The sequence below is a fragment of the Chelonia mydas genome, chromosome 6 (assembly GCF_015237465.2).
Source record: "Chelonia mydas isolate rCheMyd1 chromosome 6, rCheMyd1.pri.v2, whole genome shotgun sequence".
NCBI lineage: Eukaryota > Metazoa > Chordata > Testudines > Cheloniidae > Chelonia > Chelonia mydas.
In genome coordinates, this window is record NC_051246.2 from 101,870,346 (window position 1) to 101,898,162 (window position 27,817).

Here is a 27,817-nt window from a genome sequence, read left to right on the forward strand (position 1 = left end):
GAGCATAAACTTTCGTGAACTACAGCTCTTCTTTCAAGTGCTTGGCTGTGATTTAGAGTTGCAGGGGTAATGCCAACTTCTAGTGCTTCTCTAGGTCAGAGCAGAGGCACGTTAGCAGCACTGTCTTCTAGGGGGTTGCACAGCTTACTTGGGGAAATATCTCACACATGCAGGAGCACTGGAACGGGGTGGGGGGTGGCAAGGGGGCCATGGCCCCATCACTTTTTACCAGCCGTAAGGGTGAGTGATGGGAGGGTAGAGGGTGGAGAAGAGCAAGCTGGGAGCAGGGCGTTGGGGGCAGGAGGGTGTGGGGAGGTATGGGGGGGGGGGGGGGGGAAGAGGTGGTGTGGGGGCAGGGCCAAAAGTTCGGGTACCAGTGCGTGCCCCTCCCACACTTCTGCTACTTCTCAACACATGTTGTTTGAGGAAGACCTAAAGAAGAGCTCTGTGTAGCTCTAAAGCCTCTCTCTCTCTCACCAGCAGAAGCTGGTCCTATAGAAGATACTACTTTGCCCACCCTCCCTCTCTCATTATAAGGGAGAGGTAGCAGTCATTCCATAGTTTTAAAGTTGAAGCTAGTGCAACATTCTCACTGCCCAATTTTTCCAAAATAAACTTATCTTCCAGAGATTTTGCACACTGCATCTCATTCCAAGGTAGAGAGGGTGGTAAGTTTGGTAAGATGGACAAAAAATTGCTATAGTTCAGGTTTTTGAAACATTTCCAGTCCTTTTTTCATTCCTCGTATCTCCAGATGGCTGGGCTACTTTTGTTTTGCTTTGTTGGCTTTACTGAGTAGAAGTGCTGGTAAGTATTTTTGGATGGGGAAGAGGCAGAAAATAGATTGTCAATAAAAAAAAAAATTTGTTTTTACATAATATCAGTTAAATGCCTGATGTACAAAAAAATCATTATATGGTCATTCATATTTTAGCAAGTATAACACATTATATTACCAACATTCATAATCATGAATGATAGATTATATAAACTTTGTACAGTGGTTCATTCAGGTGCGAGAAATATTCCCAATTTTAGCAGCATTACTTATTGTATGTATAGGGAATGGAATATCTCTGGAACTGGTGATAGCTCTAAACCAGAATGAATTTTTAAGTGTACCCATTGAAGGCATAGACCTGGGTTGATTGTTTAGGCTTCCTTGTATGGATGAGAGATTGGCTGGAATAGTGAGTGAGAGACTGGGAAGTGAGTAAAGATGGAATAAATGGCATAAGTTTAGTGACTGTTCTGGAAACGTTTCTAGACTTAAGAGTTTTGTAGGTTATTTCGTCTCCTAGCTGTCAACAGAATGATTCTATAGAAATGCTAATCCATTTTCTAGATGTTAAGTAGTCATCACTGTTGCACAAATTCAGACATAGCTATTTCCCAATGAATTATTGTTTATAAGTATGTAAAAAATTAGATGAAGTCCTGGCCCCATTGAAGTCAATTACAAAGCTCCATTGTAGTCAATGGGGCGAGGGATTTCATCCATAACTCGTATAATATGTGCATCAGCATCTCCAGCAGCTGCATTATGTTGTTCGATCTCTTGTCCTCTTTCCCTGTTCTCTCTAGGTGCTTATATAGCCCGCATCACCATAGTGCACAAGTACCTAAACCTTATTTCCTTATACTTTGTCTATGTTTCTGACATCATGTCTCAACTTAAGTTAAAGCTCCTCGGGGCAAGGATAGTAGGCCTGATTCTGATCTCCTTATCACTAACTTTACACATGTCAGCTCAATTGACTTCAATGGAGTTACTTCTGATTTTACACCAATGTCAGTGAGATCAGAATCAGGCCCATTGTCTCTTACTTCTTTGTAAAATACTATAAATATACACGATGCTATCGGAATTATATGATGAAAAGCATTTCTTAATGGAGGTTGAATTGATTTACTGACCCGTAGTAGCATACACATGAATCCCTTAATTTTAGGACGCTCCTAAGAGAGAGAGCCTCATACCAACCTGACAAAACTAAGGTGGTATGAGTAGTGTGAATGGAATGTTTTATTTAATCCGTTGGCTTGCTGGAACTGAGAGAATTACTATAGAGCATGTTGACTGACAGTTTTCTTAATCTTAAAAGCATTGGCTTGAGAACCCTTGTGACACTGATAGAATGGTGATTAATGCTTTAGGACTGCTGCATTTCTGGAACTAGTCCTCAGAAATCCAACAAGTAGACACAGAACCACAGAGAATGGAGGAAGAAGAAAGAGACTTGTGGAATGGGAAGAGAACATGGGAGAGACCTTAAATAATTATAAACTTGGTGCTAAATCTTCTGCCAAAGCCCACCTAGCCCTCAATGAACCAGGTTGGTGGGAATACCCAGGGGTTAAGAATCCTTCTTTGCCACCTAGGTCCACTTCATAAAGCACAGTGCCAGTGGATCTGTACAGGGAACCCCCATGAACTGGGCTCCATAGTGTACCAAGAGTATGGGCCCCTAGCATGAACTCTACTGGGGTCTGATCCTGCGTCTGCTGAAGTCAATTGCGAAACTCCCATTTACTTCAGTGCTGAAAGATTTAGTCCCAGTCCTGCCACCTCCCCCAGCCCTCATGCATCAGAATGCTACTCTAGTTCTGCTTCATTTGCAGCCCATGGCTATGGAGGAGGAAGCAAGATTTTTCCCTATAGTAAGTGTGACATAGAGGTTCTTTGGCAAAGGTTCCACTGTTCTTTGCAAACAATTGTCATCTCAGACCTAACAAACTCTCTACACTAAACGCATGTCTTGCAGGGTATTTATCCATAAAGAGTAGCATGAAAGCTTGTAACTTGTCAATATTCATAACCATTGCGAGATGTATGTATGGTTAATATTTAAGGAATTCTGTATTTATATTGAAAGTATGCTTTATGGCACAGGTGGGCAAACTACAGCCCACGGGCCATATCTGACCCGTGGGACCATCCTGCCCGGCCCTTGAGCTCCTGGCCAGGGAGGTTAGCCCCTGGCCCCTCTCCTGCAGTTGCACCGCTGCGCGGGCAGCAGGGCTGCAAGTTCCTGCCACTCTGAGCAGCATGGTAAGGGGGTGGGAGTGGATAAGGGGCAGGAGGTCCTGGGGGGCAGTCAAGGGGGCAGTTGGATGGGGTGGAGGTTCAGGGGAGGGGGGCAGTCAGGGGACGGGGAACAAGGGGGATTGGATAAGGCATGGGAGTCCCGTGGGGCCTGTCAGGGCTGGGGGTGTGGATAGGGGTCGGGGCAGTCTGGGGACAGGGAGCAGGGGGAGTTGGATAAGAGTCAGGGTCCCGGGGTGTGTGTGGATAGGGCTCAGGGGGCAGTCAGGGGACAGGGAGCAGGGGGGGTTGGATAGGGGGTGGGGTTCTGGGGGGTGTGATTTGGGGCAGGGGATCCTGGGGGGGGTGGTCAGGGGACAAGGAGCAGGGGGTGTTGGATGGGTCAGGGATTCTGAGGGGGGCAGTCAAGGGGCAGGAAGTGGGAGGGGGCAGATAGGGGGTGGGGGCCATGCTGTTTGGGGAGGCACAGCCTTCCTTACCTGGCCCTCCATAGAGTTTCACACCGCAATGTGGCCCTCAGGCCAAAAAGTTTGCCCACCCCGCTTTATGGATTTGAAGTAAAAGTTAGTCATCAGGGGACAAGATTTCTCAGTGATGGCCCATTGAAGCACAAGGGAATTGCCAGTCCACCCTGGTTAGCTGGTGATGTAATGCAAAGCTCAGTTGTTCAGAGGTAGTCTTGGGATGGAGCATCAATGGAAAACCATCAAAGACAAGTGCAAACAATCGAAATCACCTGGAGGCAGTGCTGGCGCTAGGCATAAGCAGGTTAAGCAATTGCTTATGGCCTTGAGCAGCTCAAGGTGGCCCACATTTGCTTTTTTAGTTTGTGATTGGAGGAGGGACAAAAATATTCCTGTTTAGGGCCACCAGTGGGCTAGCACCGCCTTTGCCTTGAGGTAAAAAAGGAGCATGACAACAGATTGTCTTTATTCACAGAGAGGGCAAAACCACTAAGACTGATTCAGTATATGAGAGGAGGGAGAAAGACCCTCTGCATCTTTTTTCTAAGGAGACATCTTGGGGAGCAGGGATGTTCTCATGGGGAAATATTGTATCCTGGTTCCTGTGAAGCCAGCCAGCTCTGCAACAGACTGAACGTTGTGAGGGAAACCTACTTTATTAGATAGGAAAGGTAACTATTAATATGTGTAGACCCTGGTTAGTGTGTTTGTGATTCTTTTTTTTGTATTGTAACCACTTTGTTTCAATCACTCTCCCTTGTTTCTAGTTCACGCTTTCTTTCTAAAATAAACCTGCTTTTATCATATTATAAGTGCTGTGTCGTTTACAGGAGTGGTGATTTAAGGTAATGCTAGTAAAAAGGAGTATGTGTCTCCTTTGGGAGCAGAGGATCTGGGATTTCTGTGAGGAACCAGTGTCAGGGGTTGGACATCACAGAGGAATAATTCAAAGGTATTCTGTGACTGGTGTGCACCTATTATTAAGCGAAGAAAGGACTGGCATAGTCCAGAGGAGAGTGCTTGCGTGGCTGACAGGCTGGTGGTGTTAGCTCCCTTTAACTCAGCCACCATGGCCAAGACTCCCTGCTTCCAGTGAAAGGAGATAATAAGGTGATTCACAGTCCTGAGTGCCTGAGAGCTATCACAGCCATACTATCTGTAACTATCAGCACTTTCATGGGAGATGTCCAAGGAACTAGGCATTTGATTGTCCACAGCCTTGACCTTGTGTCATCACTTACCCTTGTGCAAGGTGGGTGTAAAATGCCACCAAATGAGAATGGCAACATTTTGCACCTACTTTGCACAGGAGTAAATGACCATATGAGGTGCAAGGAAGTAGAGAATCAGGACCTGGGTGTTACTGAAAGAGGTGCTGCTGATTTAATAAGTTGCACTCTTCCTTTTGAGCCTGTGTCCGAGGTTGGTATTAGGGGTGCTATACTGCTGGTGCTTCCTATCTGTGGGATGTGGTGTTAAAAAAACAAACAAAAAAAATCCCTCCAGGTCCTGACTGCTTATAGCTATTAAAGATCTCGCACTGATTTTTTGCAAGAGTAGGATTATTAACTCTGGGCTCCAGCCCAAATTCCAGTTTGAGGTGTAGCTTTATTTTGTTGCGTAACTACCCCATGCCTTTGCAATGTCAACTTGAATAAGGCCTCCTCTTTCATTTCCTACCCTAAACTGTTGTGGGTTGTTGCTGCCCTCTGTTAGACAGCTGCTGTCACCCCAGAGGTGGCTGTATATCAGTGGTGCCTGATGCTAAACTTTTTGTTTTGTATTTGATAAATACAATGCCTTCATAAAACACTTCAGAATGAAAAGTGCTGGTAAATTTTGAGTTTATTATAATACATCTCTGCTTCTTTAGCTATAGAGGGAGGTGGACTGCAATGAGGAAGCAGCAGGTCTTTTCATCTCTCCCCTGAATACTCAGTAAATGACTTGTAATTCATTCACCATTTCTCTTTGGGTGGGAAAGTTCTCCTCAACATGCATGAAATCCTCACCATAGAGTTGCAAAGAAGAACCTGTGTGAAGGTCTAGCTCTTCAGACTGTTCCTGGGCTGGTCTTAATTCTAAGAATGGCAGGTGAATTTACAAACTGGCAAATTCTGAATTACATATAAAGAAAATCCAGCTTCCCTATAACAGGATCCTAAAAATTAAGATAAATTCAGTTTGGTGCCTTCCACAATAGACTATAACAAGAGGCTTCAACCATGCATAAGCAGCCATTGAAAACAGTCCCACAATGGGAAGGTCTTAAGCTACGGGCACCTGTATACAAAGACTGTTGGGCCCACTGCGAGTGCTGTCAGACATTTTCACCATGCAGATTATCACCAAGTGCTTGAATGTAGCCAAGGTGAATTTCATCCGTCCCAGCTCAGACAAATTGTCAGCATATTGCTTCCAAACACTTACCCTGCCCTTTTACCTTCTATGTGTGTTGTAAGACTGAGGCCACATCCACACTAATTAGCCAGTGGATACTCCCTAAATTCCTTTAAATATTAAGGCCTGTTCTATACTACAGCATTAGGTTGACATAAACTGTGGAAGAATCTTCACTTAAATTTGGCTCCTGCTGATGTAAGTGCCTCTCTGGGCTGGTTTAGTAACATCATCTCTGCGAACGGCATAGAGTCATGGTTGATGTAATTAGGTTGATGCTGTGTCAGTACAGACTGTATGTTGACTTACTTGCTTTCTGGAGCCATCCCACACTACCCCTCACTGACAATACAATCGATACAAAAGCTCCTGCTGAGGACGCGCACCGCCACCACAAGGAGCAAAGTGTGCGTGCACACAAGTGATTTAATAAATACAGTGGCTGTATGCTGACACAAGTTGGGTTGACATAATTTTGAAGTGTAGACATGGCCTTACTCTTTTCTCAATCTCTTTCTCTTGTCCAGCCTGCTGGAAAAAATACGAAACTTTGTTCTGCAGGTGGGGTACCATAATGAAATGTTTCCTGCACTAAAGTGTGCTACTAAGAGCAAAGTACAGAGGAATCGCACTTTTCCCCACACCCCAAAAAACTCCGTTATCTGAAAATGAATTGTCCCTATCCTACATCATTTGCATGGAAGTCCTATGACATCTGAATAAATCCTCTGTCCTCCTGATCAGTTGAAGGGTGTTCAATTATCCTAAAACACATTATGGCTTAGATTTAGTGGAGGGTGGGGTGAGGAAAAAAATGTTGTTCTGTTAAAAAGCACTGAATGGCTGGGGGAGGGATAGCTCAGTGGTTTGAGCATTGGCCTGCTAAACCCAGGGTTGTGAGTTCAATCCTTGAGGGGGCCATTTAGGGATCTGGGGCAAAAATTGGGGATTGGTCCTGCTTTGATTTGAGCAGGGGGTTGGACTAGATGACCTCCTGAGGTCCCTTCCAACCCTGATATTCTATGACAGCTTGGGAGACTAAAATCCTTTATCCACAGAGTAAGTCTGGAAAGAACAGCACTGGAAGCTTCCCTTTCTCCCATTAGCTGCTGTGTCTCAACCCTGAAAACCACCTCTAGAAATTCATGCCTTGGCTTAGTGAAGCTGCCTGGTGGTGATGCCAGCTTGGTGCTTTGGGCACTTGTCAGTCTCTGTCAAATCCTTAGTTGGCGTCACACAGCCCCCTGACCAGTGGTCAGCTGGGAGGAAGTTCTGGTCATGACTCAGAACTGACCTGGGGTACTTTTTTGCACTGGTGAGATATAAAAGAAAGAATTGGTTTCGTATTACCAGTCTCTAGAGCCATCATACCCATGAGAACTATCAAACCTGACTGAAGGCTGTTGTAATAACTTGTTTTCTTGCCTTGCATAACTGACTACCAAAGGCATTTTCTTTAATGCATAAGTAAAGACACTCCACTTTTGTTCTTGAGATTAAGGATGGGTCACTGCCTCTGTATTAGACAAGTCACTTGACACTAAAACACTGGAAAAACATGACCTCTGAAGATTTGAGCAGTTGAAACATATTAGAATGCTACACAAAACCTGTGGCACAAGTATCTTTGTCAATATAAAAATCTATAGAAGCCTACTGAAGAGCACTGTGAGGGCTAAGTAAAGATTGAATATAGGAAAGAAAAGAATGTATCGTGGAAGGAGAGTTGCCATAACAGAGTTTGGTAGCTCCAGGTACCTCCTGTTTACTGAGCAAATAAATTAAAGTACAAATAGCAACTAAGGGTTCAAAGAAGGGGTTTGTTCTGGATTTTTCTGTCCCAGCGTATTCCACTAGCTACAGACAATGAATTAGAAAGGCGGCTTGAGAGACCATGAGCTCTATAAATAGCAATACCAGGTGACAATAACTTACCTGGGATTCCAGTCTGGAACAAGATACACAAGACAACACGTTAGAATAACCTGACTATGACCCGAAATATAAACAGATGGATTGATGAAGGATGAACATGATTCATGTTTAGAACAGGCCATGTAGCAAGATGATGTCGAATGACATGGTAACTCTGACCCTTGCTTGATATAAAAGGCAATTAGAACTGGAGTAAAGGAAACCAATTAACAAAGTGATGGGTTGGTGGAGACTAAGTGGGTTATGACTGGGTCGTCATCTTTCATTTGTGATGAAATAAGGTGAGCTTTAATTAAAATCCTTTATTACAGGAATAAAGGCGGGTGACACATCTCTTTAAATGCATTACTTTATTCTGAGTGGGAAATGGCATTGAATAGCTATTAAGGGGGACATAGTTCTGCGTGCCAGACACAAACCAGCAAAGCATTACCTTTAAAATAAGGGCAAGATGGAAAATACTGCATATTCATAAGGAGCATTGTGCTTACCTTATGATGTGCCAACAGGGTGTAATATTGGCTTTGGCTCTTATTTACAAGGCTACAATTTTGCCTACCATATAAAAGGACAAAACATCTCTATTCTGTGGGGATGGATTTTTAACATGTTCCAGCTGGGATTGTGTGAGGATGATGAAATGACAGATGCTGGGTCTGTAGATGTTAAACAGGGCAGACTACCTTTTCTTACCAACCTGTTCCATTTATCCTAAGTATTTCCCATAGGTGGCCTGTCAATTTATCTTTCATCCATAGGTCACTCTCCATTTATTGTAAGTGAGATAGATAATTCTACAAACAAATAGAATATTGCAGACACTTAGGCCTGAAGAATGTGACTGCAAAGTATGTCCCCCTCTAACATTAATAATAGATCAAAATAGTTTTCAGCAATTGCACCTCTGGCTCTGATCTTGACAGATCTTTCAAGTTAAGCAAGAGCAGGTTAGGTCAGTAGTAAAATGAGACTTCAGAGGAAATGTCAGATGCTGTGGGAAGTGGTGTTGATGATTCAGTAGGTAGTGCTTTTCTCTCTGGGTCAGTATTGAATCAATTCAACATTGTATTAAGGGGCAGAGCCCTGCTGGAGATGTTCTAATTTTGACAAGCTATAAAACTGACATTCCATTTATGGTGGTTTTTATGTGAATAAAGCATTTGCCATTCTGTCTACCTAACCTCTATCTACTCTACTGTGTCCCTCACCCATGGTATCTGAATCTTGGTGTCTTAGTCAAATTCCAGCTTGTGGTGTTATGTGCCACATTCACTCCACAGCCCCAGTGGGACAAAGTATTTTTTTATTTCTTGTTCTAAAGCTGTTGTTGGTCATGTTTCAATGGTGAATGAAATTGTTCCTGTATGTGTACAATTTTATGAAGTACTTTGAGATAAAAAGTGCTATATAACTTGAAACTACTACATTATTAAAATGTTGTTAAATGTCACAAATAACTTACTTGCTCTGTAATTAGGCAGTTAGAATCTATAGGGTATTTGCTCAGTACTTAGCAAAGAGATTTGAAGTGCAAGGTTAGTTAGTGCATAACATCTAGTTTTTGAATAATATTTTGATCCTCTAGAAAGAGAGAGAATCCATGAAATAACCCTGTAATGTGTAGTATTTATTAGAGCTGAGCAAATCATTCTATCTGGTGAGACTTTTATCCACTCAGCCCTTGCTGCAGTATCATTAGTAATCACCAATTCATCAGATGCATTTAGCGTTTCTCTCCCATCCCCTCCCCTTTGCTGGCAGAATATCCGTAAGCAGGTCAGTTTCCTCAAGTTTATTGGTTTATTCAGCAAATATTTTACTGGGGATATTGCATATTTGTGATTGGTCAGTCAAATGGCAGTGTTTCTGTTTTCTGACTGCAAAATGTGCAAACACACCCATTGTGCATACATGTGTGTTGGAAATTTAGGCACCATGAATAGTCATGTACTTGATTTAGAAATTTTTCCATGTGCATTCCTGGAAATCTAACACAAAAGGGGCAGGAGAACAGGTAGAGCAAGTTCATTTAAAAATTTAAAGTGATATTCATGTACAGTGTACTCACTAATGTGGGTTGTTTTTTTGTTATTATTCACCCAGCTCTAACTTCACCATGTATCAGTGATTAGGTAGTAGAACCTAAATAGCAGGTTGTTGTTTTACTTGCATTAGTAGCTAACACTTGACTTAGCAAATAGAAACAATATATTTCTACTGCACTTCCATGATTCTCTGTAATAAATCTGCCAATAAAAAGTGCATTATATACCTAATATATAGTAAATATAAAGGACATGTAACATGATAACAAGGTATTTAATGATCCACTCACCTCGTAGGTAGTGGGAGTTGCATAGAAATGCTGCTTGGCTTTTGCTGACTGACTGACTAAGTGTGACTTGTTAACTCCTTTCTGGATTTTAAGGGAGATGGGAATGTCTCCAAGAAGGTTGTAGAAGAACACCCTAGGAACACTGGAAAATAAGAATTGCCGGACTTATTTACTCCTGGGGGAATTCTGCCGCCTCCCCCCCCCCCCCCCCCCAAAAAAAAAAAAAAAAAAAAAGTTCGGCGCACAATATTTTAAAATTCTGCAAATTTTATTTGTCAAAATAACACTACGTAATCACGCCAGCTTCAATTATTTTGGTAATTTATTTCAAAATACCTGTCAGCAAGTATGTCTCTGTGACAATACGCACACACGTGCGTTAAAGAAACACCTGTGACAACTCAGTTCCTGTTTCTCTGCCTCTACCAGAGCGCAGCCGGGGGGCCAGACACCCACAATCCCTCCCCACAGAGCCCAGCCACAGGGGCCACCCAGCCCACATATCCACACCCCCTACCCCTCGCCCAGATACCTTCCCCCCACCTCTCAGAGCCCAGGGATCTAGAGGGAGAAACAGCCAGATGCTCGGTCCCAGACTTGTGTGGAATTTCCTGAACACCGCCGCCTCCTTCCTTCAGGGCGTGCTGGGAACTGCAGCTGCTGGGAACCCTCTAGTTCCCTCCCTCTCCTGGCAGTGTCTTCTACGTGCGAGCTGGGCTCTGCCAGGTCCAGAAGCCCCTAGTGGCAGCCAGCAGACTTCAGCCCATTTCTGTGGGGGAAAGGAAATTCTGTGCACACAACATTAATTTCTGCAAAATTCTGCATTACGCAGTGGCGCAGAATTCCCCCAGGAGTACTGACTGGATCAGACTCAAGGTCCATCTTGTCCAATCCCTGACAGTGGCCAGTACCAGATGCTTCGGGTGTCTGAGGCAGGCCTAGTTTTTAAACATTTGGCCATGTATTGTAAATTTAATTCCACATAATAAAAGATGGTCAGAGAAGGTTTTGGAACGATGGCCTCTGGATTGCAAACAAAGGAGAGGACAGCTGTGAGCCAGATGGAGAAATGAGCTGACAGAGCAGTTGTTTTGAATGGGAAAGTGTAAGATTGAAGAAGTGATGAATAATGGGGAAGGCCTTAATTCAGCAATGGGCTGATAATGTCTGATTAAAAGAGGAGTTATCCTAATTCCAAGTAAGTAATGAGAATGAAGATGAGTGCTGAAAATTCAGAGCGTTGGCACTGGTGATAGACGTGTGTTGCATATTTTCAGTTGGAAGAGGTCAATCCTTTAGTGGTTCATAATTACAGTTATTACAACAAACAAATAAAGTGGTAATTTAAAGTAATTTAGCTCTTCATTAGTGAACCAAAATTCTGCACAACTATTCCTACACAGAGTAGTGTAAGTAATTGGTAGTAGGGTTCTGTGATCGTTTACATCTTCTGTGTTGACACATTCATCAGCCCCATGTAGGCTGCATGCTTCACATGGCCTGCAGTATGTTTCCTTGTTTTGCTTTTTGAAGACTCAGTATAAGTGTAGATATTGTGGGGGAATTATTGAAATGAGAGCTGCAGCAGAAGGGAAAGCTCCCCCCCTTGGGTATGAAAACTGACTTATTCCTTGCCAAGTGAATGCAGCTAAAGGAACAGTATTCTCTAAAAGCTTCATTGTACCCTCCACGCTTCACCTCTGCTCAATAATGTCCTCTCTCCTGATCTGATGGAAGAAAACTTCAACAGCTTTTTCTGGGAAAATGTCATCCTGGCTGCCCTTTCATATAGGAAAACTAATCTCTGACTGCAGTTGTGCTGTTCCCCTTCATACAGAGGAGGAGCTTCCAATGAAGCAAACACATATCCACTTTTAATGTGTATAATAGAAAATCCCAGACAAACCAGGTGAGACATGCTTGAGGCTGGTTTAGGATTTTTATGGTGTATATTCTTATAACAAACAATTAAATCATAAGAGCCAAACCAAGTATATTTTGCTAAATCCCTATTAAAATTGTTGAGATGACCTTGTAAAGCAACATATGGTATATTTCTCTCCTTAAGGGACCAATCTTTTGAGGTGCTGAGTGCCCTTAGGTCCCATTCAAGTCAGTGGGATTTGCAGCTCTTCTGCAATTCTGAGGAAGCACTCAGCACCTTAGAGGATTGACTTTGTACTCTTAACTCAGATTTTAAAACATAAAGACGCTGAAGATCCTTGGGTTCAAATCCCAGGAAAAAGTAGATAAATCTAAGTTCCATGCAATTTGGATGTGGGGTTCTGTATGAGCATTAAATGTCTCAGATTCGTAGGGTGTTTTTTTTTTTTTTTTTTTTAAGGCTAGAAGGGACCATAGATCTAATATGACCTCCTGTGTGTGACAAGCCATTGGATTTCACCCAGTTACCCCATATTGAGCCCCATAACTTGTTTGACTAAAGCATACTTTCCAGAAAGGCATCCAGTCTTGATTTTTAGATATCAAGAGATGGAGAATCCACCACCTCCTTTGGTAGTTTGTTCCAATGGTTAATCACCGTCACTGTTAAAAATGTATGCCTTATTTCTCATTTGAATTTGTCTGGCTTCAGTTTCTAGCCATTGGTTCTTAAGTCATCCTCTCATTAGGTTAAAGAACCCCTTAGTAAGCCAGTATTTTCTCCCCATGAGGATTCTTATACTTATAATCAAGTCACTGTCTAATCTTTTTGATAATGTAAACAGATTGAGTTCTTTAAGTCTCTCACTGGTAAGGCCTTCTCTCTAGCCCCTCAAATCATCTGTGTGCTTCTTTTCTGCAATCTCTCCAATTTTTCAGCATCCTTTTTAAAATGTGGACACTAGAGCTGGATGCAGTATTAAGAACATAAGAATAGCCATATTGGGTCAGATCAGTGGTCCATCTAGCAGAGTATCCTGACTTCCAACAGTTGTCAATGCCAGATGCATCAGAAGGAATGAACAGAACAGGGAAATTATTGAATGATCAATCCCCTGTTGTCCAGTTCCAGCTTTTGGCAGTCAGAGGTTTTGGGACACCCAGGTCATACGGTTGCATCCGTGACCAAGTTAGCTAATAGCCATTGATGAACCTATCCTCCATGAACTTACCTAATTCTTTTTTGAACCCAGTCATACTTCTGGCCTTCAGAACATCCCCTGACAATGAGTTGCACAAGTTGACTGTGTGTTGTATGAAGTCGGGTACTTCCTTTTGTTTGTTTTAAAGGTGTTACTTATTAATTTCATTGGTTCCTGTGTTCATGTGAAGGGGTAAATAACACTTCTTTCTTCTTTTCCTCCACACCATTCATGATTTTATAGACTTTTATCCTATCCGCTCTTAGTCATCTCTTTTCCCAGTCTTTTTAATCGCTCTTCATATGGAAGCTGTTCCATACCCTTAATAATTTTTGTTGTCCTTCTCCATATCTTTTCCAATTCTAATATATCTCTTTTTGAAATGGGGCAACCAGAACTGCACACAGTATTCAAAGTGTGGGCATACCATAGATTTATATAGGGGCATTGTGATATTTTCTGTCTTCTTATCTGTCCCTTTCCTAATGGTTCCTAACACAGTTAGCTTTTTTTGACTGATGTTGCACATTGAGTGGATGTTTTCAGAGAACTATCCACAGTGACTCCAAGATTTCTTTCCTGAGCGGAAACAGCTAATTTAGATGGCATCATTTTGTATGTATAGTGGGGATAATGTTTTCTGATGTGCATTACTTTTGCATTTATCAACATTGAACTTCATCTGCAGTTTTGTTGCCTCTGGCCCAATCTGCCTCTCCCTCTGCCCCCCATTGCCCTGAACTCCCTTCCATGACCTCGTACTCCAGGCCCACCCTCTTTCTTGCCTCTTAACCATGTCGCCCACCCTTAGGGCCAGTCCTGCCTTACAGTGACTTGGATCTGGATGCCATGGTGATGGGCATCATAGGAAACAGCAGTCACTTTGATTCCCTCAGCCAGTGCTACTGGGAACCCTCATTTGGTCATGGAGCAGGACAGCCAAGACGATATAGCAGGCAGTCTTCTGAACTCTGACAGAGTGAGCAGGCACTGGGGCAGAGTCATACTTCTCTGGCACCTCCCAGCCTCTGCCATTCAGCATGGCATCCAGCTCCTCTTCCAGAGCCCCAGAGAGTCAGCAGCCCAAGGGGAGGCGCAGTGACAGGAGGGCACCAGAGGGCTGTGGTGTCAGAGGAGCGCGGTGACATGAGAGCCCCAGAAAGGGAGGGGGGAACCAGAGGTGTATAGATACTGGGTTGATGGTGACATGGGGGCTCTAGAAGGGCAGATCTCTCCCCACCCCAATACTGAGCATCCCCAATGTTCAAGTGCCCCTACCCAGACCGAAGGAAGGTGGGTTATTGGGGGAGGTTAAAATGCAAATGCTCCAGCGCACTGGAGGTAGTTAAGGTGGGTGATGATGATGGAAGGTTCACTCCTGAAATATCCCCAACTCCCTGCACTGACACTTCCCTTTGGGATGAGCAAGAAAAAGGGGGGAGCCCCTGAGAGCTGGAGAGCATGGGGTCAGTGTGGCATGCTGGAGGGGCACCTTGAAAACTTGAGGGACATCCTGAGAATTGGGAGGCTGGGACTTGTGAGGCAGAGGGAGGGGCCTCTTGGGAGCTGTGTGGGCATGGAGGGGGAGCTGGGAGCACAGGGAGGGGATCCCCCTGGATCTGGGGGGGACTGGGGGCACAGGGAAGGGGCCCTTGGGAGCTAGGGGGGCTGGGCTCTGGGGGCACAGGGAGGAGTCCCCTGGAAGCTGGGGGCATGGGGTCAGGACCCCCTGAGACTTACTGGTCTCTGCCTTGCAGTTTTAGTTCCCAGCCCCTCCCCTCCCCTCCCCTCCCAACCTGGAAGAGGCCGGCAACTTCCAGCTTCCATTGGGCGGCATGACTTCCATGGGCGGCCTGAATGGAAAGAGGAATGGCAGGGCTGGGATAGTCTGGGGTGTGGAAGAGGAGGGGAAGAGCCCGCCAGCTCGCAGCTGCAGAGTGTGGAGACGGGACTAGGAGCCGGGCTGGGAAACCATCTGGGGTGTCTAGTAGGGGGCCTCTGCTCAGTCAGGAGCTGGGAAGCGGGTGTTCCTGTCACACCAGGCTTCACCCTGCAGGCAGTGAGGGGAAGCCCAAGCCCCTTGCCTCTGCACCACAGCACCCCCTGGCTATGGTGCCTTGGGCAGGCGCTCAGATCACCTGGCCCTAAGGCTGGCCCTGCACAGTCAGTTTTGGAATTAACTATCTGGAGTAATACTGTATCATCTGCAAACTTTGCCACTTCACTGTTTATCCCTTTTTCCAGATTATTAATGAATATGTTGAATGGCACCGGTCCCAGTACAGATACTCGGGGATCTTGTTATTTACCTCTTGCCATTGTGAAAACTAATAATTTATTTCCCATCATTTCCCTTTGTTTCCCATCTTTCAACCAGTTGCTGATCCATGAAAGGATCTTCCCTCTTATCCCATGACTACTTGCTTTGCTTAAGAACCTTTGGTGAAGGACCTTGTCCAAAGCTTTCTGAAAGTCCTAGTACTCTGTATTTACTGGATGACCCATGTCCACATTTGTTGACACCCCCGCCCCCAACTAATTCTAATAGATTGGCATTATTTCCATTTACAAAAGCCGTTTTGACTTTTCCCCAGCAAATCATGTTAATCTATGTCTGATAATTCTGTTCTTTACTACAGGGCTTTGGAGCTGTGCTCCAGCTCTGCTCCAACTCCAGGCAAAAACCTGCAGCTCCACGCTCCAGCTCCAGGCTCCAATTTATCTGGCACTGAAGTTAGGTTTACCGGCCTGTAATTGCCAGTATTGCCTCTGGAGCTTCTGAAAAAAATCAGCATTACATGAGCTATTTTCCAGTCATCTGGCAGAGAGGCTGATATAAGTGATAGGTTACATACCACACTTAATAGTTCTGCAATTTCATATTTGAGTTCTTTCAGAACTCTTGGGTGAATACCATCTGGTTCTGGTGATGTTTACGGTTTAATTTATCAGTTTGTTACAGAACCTCCTCTAATGACCTCGATCTGGAACTGTTCCTCAGATTTGTCACCTAAGAAACATGACTGAGGTGTGTGAATCTCCCGCACATTCTCTGCAGTGAAGATTGATGCAGAGAATTCATTCAGCTTCTCTTGAGTGCTCTTTTAGCACCTTGATGGTCCACTGGCCCCACTGATTGTTTGGCAAGCCTCCTGATTCTTATGTACTTCATCATTTTTTTGCTGTTAGTTTTTGTCTTTTCCTAGCTGCTTTTCAAATTCTTTTTTGACCTGCCTAATTATACTTGACTCGTCAGAGTTCATGCTCCTTTCTATCTTCCTCAGTAGGATTTTGCATCCTTTAAAAATTGGAAGTCTTTTTGCCTCTAACCACTGTTTTACCCTGCAATTTAGCTGTGGTGGCATTTTTTTGGTCCTCTTACTGTTTTTAATTTGGGATATATGTTTAATTTGAGCCTCTAATATGGTGTGTTTAAAAAGTTTGTAAGAGCTTGCTGGCATTTCATTCTTGTGACTGTTCCTTCTAATTTCCATTTAACTAGCTTCCTCATTTTTGCATAGTTCCCCTTTTTGAAGTTAAATGCTACTGTCATGGACTTCTGTGGTCCCCCTGCTCCCCTCCCCGCAGAAAGACGTTAAATTTAATTACATTATGGTAGCTATTACTGAGCTGTTCAGCTATATTCACCACTTGGACCAGATGCTATGTGCCACTGAGGACTAAATCAAGAATTGCCTCTCCCCTTAATCATATTAGCCACACCATCAGGGACTCGTTCACCTGCACATCCACCAATGTGATATATGCCATCATGTGCCAGCAATGCCCCTCTGCCATGTACATTGGCCAAACTGAACAGTCTCTACGCAAAAGAATAAATGGACACAAATCTGACATCAGGAATCATAACATTCAAAAACCAGTAGGAGAACACTTCGGCCTCTCTGGTCACTCAGTAACAGGCTTAAAGGTGGCAATTCTGCAACAGAAAAGCTTCAAAACCAGACTCCAACGAGAAACTGCTGAGCTTGAATTAATATGCAAACTAGATAACATTAACTTAGGTTTAAATAGAGACTGGGAGCGGCTGGGTCATCACACATATTGAATCTATTTCCCCATGTTAAGTATCCTCTCACCTTCTTGTCAACTGTCTACATGGGCCATCTTGATTATCACTACAAAAGTTTTTTTCTCCTGCTGATAATAGCTCATCTTATTTAATTAGCCTCTTACAGTTGGTATAGCTACTTCCACCTTTTAATGTTGTGTGTGTGTATCTATCTATCTATATCTATCTATCTATCTATCTTTTCTTACTATGTGTTCCATTCTATGCATCCGATGAAGTGGGCTGTAGCCCACGAAAGCTTATGCTCAAATAAATTTGTTAGTCTCTAAGGTGCCACAAGTACTGCTGTTCTCTCTCCCCTTGTGGGTTCCAGGACTAGCTGCTCCAAGAAGCAGTCAAAATTTCTAGACACCATTAATATCTCTGCATCCTGTCCTGAGGTGACATGTACCCAGTCAATGTGGGGATGGTTGAAATCCCCTATCATTATTGAGGGTTTTTTCCCCCCCAGCCTTTCTAATCTCCCTGAGCATTTCATGATCACGGTCACCATCTTGGTCAGGTGGTCCATAGTATATTCCTGTTGCTATATTCTTATTAGACAAGCATGGAATTTCTATCCATGAAGATTCGATGGTACAGTTTGATTCATTTAAGGTTTTTACTATACTTGACTCTATGCTTTCTTTCACATATAGTACCACTTCCCCACCAGCATGACCTATTCTGTCATTCCTATATATTTTTGTTTTGTAGTATTATAGTGTTATAATTCCACCAAGTTTCTGTGATGCCTATTATATCAATATCCTCATTTAATACCAGGCACTCGAGTTCACTCATCTTATTATTTAGACTTCTAGCATTTGTATACAAGCACTTTATAAAATTTGTTTTGTCTGCCTTCGTGTGATATAACAGAATGGGACCCTTTCCTTTGACTTCTTCTCATTCAGCTCCTACCTTTACTTTATCAACTTCTAGCCTCTCCTTTTTACTAGGATATAAAGAATTCCCATTAATAGATCCTCCCCTAAGGATGTCTCCATCCGAATTTGTGTGCGCCTCTGCACTTGTCAGCTTTTCCTCAGTTTAAAAACTCCTCTATGACCTTTTTAATTTTAATGCCAGCAATCTGATTCTGTTTTGATGTAGGGGGAGGCCATCCTTCCTGTGTAGACTCCTCCTTTCCCAGAAGGTTCCCCTGCTCCTAATAAACCTAAAACCCTCCTCTCTACACCATCTTCTCATCCATGCATTGAGACCCTGCAGTTCTGCCTATATAACTGGCCCTGTATGTGGAACTGGAAGCATTTCAGAGAATGCCTCCATGGAAGTCCTGGACTTTAATCTCTTACCTAGTAGTTTAAATTTGGTCTCCAGGACCTCTCTCCTTTGTCATTGGTACCTACATGTACCACAGTCAGCAGCTGCTCCCCAGCACTGTAGTATCAGTCTCACCAAGGCCATATATAGAAGTAAAGTTTCCTCACTAAATCCCTGTTTATACATCTTAGGGTATGTCTACACTACGAAATTAGGTCGAATTTATAGAATTAGGTTTTTTAGAAATCGTTTTTATATCGTTGGTTGTGTATGTGCCCACACAAAATGCTCTAAGTGCATAAACCTAGCGGAGTGCTTCCACAGTACCGAGGCTAGCATCGATTTCCGGAGCGTTGCACTGTGGGTAGCTATCCCACAGTTCCCGCAGTCTCCGCCGCCCACTGGAATTCTGGGTTGAGATCCCAATGCCTAATGGCGTAAAAACATCGTCGCGGTTGGTTCTGGGTACATGTCATCAGGCCCTCCCTCCTTCCATCAAAGCAATGGCAGACAATTGTTTTGCGCCTTTTTTCCTGGGTTACCTGTGCAGACGCCATACCATGGCAAGTATGGAGCCTGCTCAGCTCACTGTTACCATACGCCTCCTGGGTGCTGGCAGACGCGGTGCTGCATTGCTACACAGAAGCAGCTCATTGCCTTGTGGCAGCAGACGGTGGAATAGGCCTGATAACCATCGTTGTCATGTCCTAGATGCTCTTGGCTGCCTCGGTGAGGTTGGTCAGGAGTGCCTGGGCAGACATGGGCTCAGGGACATGAAGAAGAGTGACTCGACCAGGTCGTTCTCTTTAGTCCTGCCGGCAGTCGTATTGCATCATCATCCGGCGAGCAGCCAGGAGATGAGGATGGCTAGCAGTCCTACTGCACCGTCTGCTGTCAGCCAAAGATGTAAAAGTTAGATGGAGTGGATCAAAACAAGAAATAGGCCAGATTTGTTTTGTATTCATTTGCTCCCCCCTCCTGCCCTCCATGAAATCAACGGCCGACAATCGTTTCGGTGAGGTCTGTCAGGGGCACCTTGAAAAGTTTAATAGAGATTCAGTCCTGCCTGGAATACCAGGGGGAGGGATAGCTCAGTGGGTTGAGCATTGGCCTGCTAAACCCAGGGTTTTGAGTTCAGTCCTTGAGGGGCCATTCTGTGTGACAGTTGTTTTTATTTCTCCTTGATGTAAAGCCACCCCCTTTGTTGATTTTAATTCCATGTAAGCCATGTCGTCAGTCGCCCCCCCTCCATCAGAGCAATGGCAGACAATCGTTCCACGCCTTTTTTCCGTGGAGACGCCATACTACGGCAAGCATGGAGCCCGCTCAGATCACTTTGGCAATTATGAGCACATTAAACACCATGCGCATTATCTAGCAGTATATGCAGCACCAGAACCTGCCAAAGCGAAACCGGGCTAATAGGCGACGTCAGCGCGGTGATGAGAGTGATGAGGACATGGACAGAGACTTCTCTCAAAGCATGGGCCCTGGCAATGTGGGCATCATGATGCTAATGGGGCAGGTTCATGCCGTGAAACGCCAATTCTGGGCCCGGGAAACAAGCACAGACTGGTGGGACTGCATAGTGTTGCAGGTCTGGGGTGATTCCCAGTGGCTGCAAAACTTTCGCATGCGTAAGGGCACTTTCATGGAACTTCGTGACTTGCTTTCCCCTACCCTGAAGCGCATGAATACCAAGATGAGAGCAGCCCTCACAGTTGAGAAGCGAGTAGCGATAGCCCTGTGGAAGCTTGCAACGCCAGACAGCTACCGGTCAGTCAGGAATCAATTTGGAGTGGGCAAATCTACTGTGGGGCTGCTGTGACGCAAGTAGCCAATGCAGTCAAAGATCTGCTGATATCAAGGGTAGTGACCCTGGGAAATGTGCAGGTCATAGTGGATGGCTTTGCTGCAATGGGATTCCCTAACTGTGGTGGGGCCATAGAGGGAACCCAAATCCCTATCTTGGCACCGGAGCACCAAGGCAGAGAGTACCTAAACCGCAAGGGGTACTTTTCAATAGTGCTGCAAGCACTGGTGGATCACAAGGGACGTTTCACCAACATCAGTGTGGGATGGCCGGGAAAGGTTCATAACGCTCGCATCTTCAGGAACTCTGGTCTGTTTCAAAAGCTGCAGGAAAGGACTTTCTTCCCAGACCAGAAAATAACCATTGGGGATGTTGAAATGCCTATAGCTATCCTTGGGGACCCAGCCTTGATGCCATGGCTCATGAAGCCATACATAGGCAGCCTGGACAGTAGTCAGGAGCTTTTCCACTACAGGCTGAGCAAGTGCAGAATGGTGGTAGAATGTGCATATGGATATTTAAAAGCACGTTGGTGCAATTTACTGACTCACTTAGACCTCAGTGAAACCAATATTCCCATTGTTATTACTGCTTGCTGTGCGCTCCACAATATCTGTAAGGGGGAGACATTTATGGCGGGGTGGGAGGTCGAGGCAAATCGCCTGGCCGCTGGTTATGCGCAGCCAGACACCAGGGCGGTTAGAAGAGCACAGGAGGGTGTGGTGCTCATCCGAGAAGCTTTGAAAACCAGTTTCATGACTGGCCAGGCTACGGTGTGAAAGTTCTGTTTTGTTTCTCCTTGATGGAAACTCTCCCCCCGCCCAGCTTGGTTCACTCTACTTCCCTGTAAGCTAACCACCCTCCTCTCCCCCCTTCGATCACCGCTTGCAGAGGCAATAAAGTCATTGTTGCTTCACATTCATGCATTCTTTATTAATTCATCACACAAATAGGGGGATAACTGCCAAGGTAGCCCGGGAGGGGTGGTGGAGGAGGAAAGGACAAGGTCACACAGCACTTTAAAACTTTTATTGAATGCCAGCCTTCTGTTGCTTGGGCAATCCTCTGGGGTGGAGTGGCTGCATGGCCCCCCCACCGCATTGTTGGGCGTCTGGGTGCGGAGGCTATGGAACTTATGGAGGACGGCTGTTGGTTACACAGGGGCTGTAGCAGCGGTCTGTGCTCCAGCTGCCTTTCCTGCAGCTCAACCATATGCTGGAGCATATTAGTTTGATCCTCCAGCAGCCTCAGCATTGAATCCTGCCTCCTGTCATCATGCTGCCGCCACCTATCATCTTCAGCCCTCTCTTCAGCCCGCCACTTACTCTCTTCAGTCCGCCATCTCTCCTCCCAGTCATTTTGTGCTTTCCTGCACTCTGATATTGTCTGCCTCCACACATTCATCTGTGCTCTGTCAGTGTGGGAGGACAGCATGAGGTCAGAGAACGTTTCATCGCGACTGCATTTTTTTCGCTTTCTAATCTTCGCTAGCCCCTGGGAAGGAGAAGATCCTGTGATCCTTGAAACACATGCAGCTGGTGGAGGGGAAAAAAAGGGACAGTGGTATTTAAAAAGACACATTTTATAGAACAATGGGTACACTCTTTCATGGTAAACCTTGCTGTTAACATTACGTACATAGCACATATGCTTTCATTACAAGGTCGCATTTTGCCTCCCCGCACCAGGTGGCTAACAGCAGGGAACATTTCTGTTCAGCCACAGGCAAACAGCCCAGCAGGAACGGGCACCTCTGAATGTCCCCTTAAGAAAAGCACCCTATTTCAACCAGATGACCATGAATGATATCACTCTCCTGAGGATAACACAGAGAGATAAAGAACGGATGTTGTTTGAACGCCAGCAAGCATACGCTGCGATGCTTTGTTCTGCAACGATTCCCGACTACGTGCTACTGGCCTGGCGTGGTAAAGTGTCCTACCATGGTGGACGGAATAAGGCTGCCCTCCCCAGAAACCTTTTGCAAAGGCTTTGGGAGTACATCCAGGAGAGCTTTATGGAGATGTCCCTGGAGGATTTCCGCTCCATCCCCAGACACGTTAACAGACTTTTCCAGTAGCTGTACTGGCCGCGAATGCCAGGGCAAGTTAATCATTAAACACACTTGCATTTAAAAATGTACACTCTCACTAGAGGTCCCTTCTCTGCCTGGCGGGTCCGGGAGGCAGCCTTGGGTGGGTTCGGGGGTATTGGCTCCAGGTCCAGGGTGAGAAACAGTTCCTAGCTGTCGGGAAAACCGGTTCTCCACTTGTTTGCTGTGAGCTATCTTCTATCTCCTCCTCCTCATCTTCCTTGCCCCCAAAACCTGCTTTCGTGTTGCCTCCCTTTCCACTGACAGAGTCAAAGCACAGGATTGTGGTAGTGGTGGCTGAACCCCCTAAAATGGCATGCAGCTCATCATAGAAGCGGCATGTTTGGGGCTCTGATCCGGAGTGGCCGTTTGCCTCTCTGGTTTTCTGGTAGGCTTGCCTCAGCTCCTTAAATTTCACGCAGCACTGCTTCTGGTCCCTGTTTATGGCTTCTGTCCTTCATGCCCTGGGAGATTTCTGACAAATGTTTTGGCATTTCAAAAACTGGAACGGAGTTCTGATAGCACGGATTCATCTCCCCACATAGTGATCAGATCCCGTACCATCCGTTCTGTCCATGCTGGAGCTCTTTTGCGATTCTGGGACACCATCATGGTCATCTCTGCTGATGAGCTCTGCACTCACCTACAACTTGCCACGCTGGTCAAATACGAAATTGAAATTCAAAAGTTTGCGGGCCTTTTCCTGTCTACCTGGCCAGTGCATCTGAGTTGAGAGTGCTGTCCAGAGCGGTCACAATGGAGCACTCTGGGATAGCTCCCGGAGGCCAATACCGTCAAATTGTGTCCACAGTACCCCAAATTCGACCCGGCAAGGTCGGTTTTCAGTGCTAATCCCCTTTGTCGGGGGTGGAGTAAAGAAATGGATTTTAAGAGTCCTTTAAGTCGAAAAAAAGGGCTTCGTCGTGTGGACGGGTGCAGGGTTAAAAAGATTTAAGGCTGTTAAATTCGACTTCAACTCCTAGTGTAGACCAGGCCTAAGGATCATGTTAATCCTTTTTGCCAAAGCATCACACTGGGAGCTCACATTGATTTGCTTGTCCACTGTGACTCATTAAATGCTTTTCAGAGTCACTGCTTTCCAGATTACAATCCCCAACAACCCTTTCTATGGAACTGGGAAGTCCAATCTTCTCTGGTCTCTTTCCCCCAATTTTAATTTTGCTGGTTGCCCTTTTCCTAGAGGTGTCTGCATTTCAGTGGTGGATGAGGCAATTCCTGTAAAGTGCTTTGGAATGAAGGGTGCTCTAAAAATGTACCAATGCAGAACATGTAAATAACTACAATAATACTGAATCAAATGTGCTGTATAGTCTCAGAGAAACTGACACACTCAAGGCTAAAATCTTCAAGTAGTTAATTGACCCAGGTACTAAACAACCTAAGTAATCTAGCAAATCAGGAACCAAGTTATAACACCAAATATGATTTTAAAAAAGATGAGTGGGGCATGAAGAAAAGCTGTGCCCTTTTTGGGAAAAGCTTTTGCACCTATCGCTTTGGTATCTAAGCACTATGGCCTCCTGTGACAAAAACGGGAAGTGCTGAATGTGTTTTGATGCACTTATTTGTTTTCCTCTAGTATATCAGGGACACTGCACAGTCCTATTCACCTCAGAGCATTTTTATTACAGATTGTGGTAAAGGTCTGACGCTTCTAGGCTTCTGGTACAGAATGGGTTTACCACGTTTGACTCAAAGAAATTCTCAAGTAACAGAGACCTAGGTTAGGTAGACTGGTATTAGCATTTATCTTACCAGATTAATCTCTTCTACCTCAGCCAATTCAATCGCTGGGAAGTGCCATCTTGGAGGTCATCATTCCCATCCCCTTTGGCAATAATTTCTAAAATGGTATCAAAGGGAAGGAAGTTCGTATCACCCCCAGAAGTTTTTCCTTATAGTAATACTTTACATTTCATAGCAAGTAGCTCCAAGACCTCCACAAACAATTGATGAAACCTTATAGCATCCCTAGGAAGAAAGTAGCTGCTATTTATTCACATTTTACAGTTGGCACAGAGAAGCAATGTGACTGCCCTAGATGTCTGAAAAGGTTAATGGAAGAACTGGGAATGCAACCAAGGCAACTTAGTCTGATCTAAACTTCAGAAATTTCCAGGATTTTTGGAAAATTTTAATAGCCCTTCCTGGTTGGGTTAGTTACAGACAGCGTAATTTGGATAAGAGGGAATAAGATATTTTAGGAACTGGGCAGATATCACCTAGCTCAGGTTGCTTCTAGATGTGAATTATGATTTTGTTTTAAGAAGAAACGGTAATTCAAACCTGGGAGTGCGGTTGATCTCTCCACACAGAGATCTAGTTAATCTGTATGAGGGTTGGAAAGATTTGAGCTAGTAGTGTATCCTTTCACCAAATGCATTTTGCACCAGTTTTCTTCAAAACCTCTCATCTCAAATCTGAATCCTCTTGGTCCTGGCCTTTTTATCTCAGCCTATTTTATGGAGACGTGGTTAATCCACAAGCCCTTGACCTTTACTGATTTATAATGCCATCAGTATGCATTATACAGCTTTCTGAACCATTCAGCCCTACAAAAGCAAACATCCACTGTAGGCCTGTTTCCTTTTGAACAGTGCAACAAGTAGTGCTTTTATAATGCAAACATTTTTCGTTTTGGGGAAGGAAATCCAGAAGAGTCTCAGTGTGAAATACAGAACTTGGAAGCCCTGGCTAGATTGTGGGGAGTTCGTGAGCCTGAATGAAAGGAAATCTTGCAAATTGCTGTGGATTATATTGGTCTTGCTGGGAACAGAAACAGAGAGGAAAAATAGGAGCTTAGTGTTAATACCTTGCAAGAAGCTGGCTTCATTTTCAAAGAGAGATTTCAGAAGCATTTAGCCCATAGCTTTGTTGAAGAATGGGTTGGTGGGATTTTGCAGTTACTGTAAAATATACAGGGGCATCAATTCTCCTCCTCCTCCTCCTCTCCTGCTTTTTTTATAGTAAGGCTTCTGAAAGGGGCAGTGCTGACAGCCTGAAGTCCTTCCTGTGTCCACAGAGCCAGAAGAGCACAAGCAAGAGATATAGGCTCTAACCTGAAGGGACCACCCATAGAGGTAGTGGGGACAATTTAGTTTCCATGCTGAGTCAGTTCTTAGCCTCTTTCTTGAGACTGCCAGCAAGGGTATCAACTGAAGCAGTTGGGTTTGTGGGTGGTGGACTCCTGTCCATAAGGAACTGGACTGAAACTAAAAGCTCATTTCACGTTGACCAGTAATGGCTTCCAGCTTCTTACTAACCTGGACTACATTTGAACTGGCAATGGAGAGGTGAAAAGATCCATGTGTGTTATCAACGCTGTCTCTTGCACTCTGCCCTTTGTTTCCAAGCTCCTTTTAGTAAACTATTTCTCATATTGGTTTATCTATTAGGATAATGGAGACTGAAATTAGATAGTCGGAAGTGAACATGTCCTATATTAAGATTACAGCTCCTTGCATTAAACAGCTCCACAGATGGTTACAGTCCTTCAGGTTTGGATGGAAACTCACAAAAGCAAGAACATATAGTCAAGAGTGAAAAACTACTGCATTGTGTGTAACAAACAAAGCCATTGTTGCTGTTTCTTCACAATGCAACCAGTTAAGGCCATTGGGTTGTAGCCATGTTGTTCAAATTTAATGGTTTATTTTTTTCCTAGTTTTGATTGCAGTTAAATTAATCTTTCTTATCTGAAACGCTGAGATTTGCTAAATTCTGTAATTGGAGTAAGAATACTGTACACCAGGACCTTCTAACCAGCCAAAAAGACTCCAGACTTTCTGCCCTACTACTATCTAGGAGGGAATAGGACACCATAAGAGCTCACATGACCATGGGACCTCTCACCCGTGGAGAGTTAATGGGTGATAATATAATACCTGTTAGGTCAACTGGCCCATCCCATTTCCTCTGTGTATTTTTTTTTTTCCCTAGAGGTTTATTCTAGTTTAAACTTTCAAAGTAACGGGGCTTTTACTACTTCCTTTGGGAGATTATATCACAGGCTCATCTTTACTGACAAAAAGGGTGTGTTTTTACTGCTCCGTAACTAATATGGATTAGCTATCCAGCTGTAAAATTCTAGTGGAGACAAGGCACTTTCATTTCACTGCAAGATAAACTAGGCGTGGTCAACCCCAGATGATGATATAGGGCTGACCTCACCTGATTACCTTGCAGAAATAACTGAGGTGCCTTGTCTCCGGTTAGGATTAACAAATGCACAATAGTTAGAAACACCTTTTTAAGCAGCGAAGACGCAGCGAAGATAAAGCTAAGAGCTCTCTCGGTTAGGGAGTGTGACCTGATAGTAGCCTAAGTAGCCTTGCATAGATATATTCCTTGTATCACCCTAAGTATTTCCTCTCTTATTTGCTGTTCATGCCCTTCAAAACCTTGTGGGTGGCCTTCCTGTTCTGTGCCTCCATTGTATATAGGTCATTACTCTACTTCCATGGAGCCTCCCTATGTCCTTTCTGAAATGTGAAGATTCATTAGCCACTTGCCAGTGTTCTCACTACAGAGGAGGGTAATGCCAGCTTTCAATCTCCTTTGCTAGTGGCTTTCTTCACTCCTTTGCTATTCCCCTTTCAGAAACAGTATTGCCAAGCAACTCAGTGAATTGGAAACTCTGGGGAATGCCCATTAGCACATGATGGGTCACTTCTGTAAATATTTCACTGTGCTTTGTCTTATTTGGGAATCTCATTATGTTTCTTGTACACATTCTGGATGTCTGGCACCCTCTCTGCACCTGAGAATAAATATTTTTAAAAAATCCATTGAATCATTGAATATTGTGTGCACTTCTACAAACAAGGAGCAGCCATACACTTTTACTTAAAATGGCTTTTATTTTAGATTAAGAGAAGAAAACAAAATCAAAGTCTCCATAAGAGAGCACAGTGTGTATGTGTCCTCTCTGCAACAGTTTGCATTGGAACGGAATGTAAAATGACAGCTGTCTTTAGCTGGCAACAGGCTCCTAGAAATGCAAAGGGCAGTTCACAGAATGGAAAACCATGTATGTTACGTAGCTACATGCACCACATTCAACAAATAAGTCAGGGAATCTCTTCAATTTCTTTAGGACCCATACTGCCAGTCCCCAGATTCCCACTGTCATGAACTGCCATCTGGAATATACCACGAGCATGGCTGTGTTTGCATTTTATGACACCAAGGGCTGCATATCAGCAACTTGCCAGGAGCTGCGGGTTAGAATGTCACAATATGTTAAATTCTGTACCTCAAAACAGTA

The 27,817-nt window shown here is 44.3% G+C and overlaps 1 long non-coding RNA gene across 1 annotated transcript in view; it reads left to right on the forward strand.

The window, feature by feature from the left end:
- Positions 1-27,160, forward strand: part of LOC122466379 — a 44,499-nt gene extending 17,339 nt beyond the window's left edge. The window contains exon 3 of the long non-coding RNA XR_006291814.1: positions 25,947-27,160. This is a non-coding gene — a long non-coding RNA (uncharacterized LOC122466379). The remainder of the gene's footprint in view (positions 1-25,946) is intronic.
- Positions 27,161-27,817: the final 657 nt, after the last annotated feature.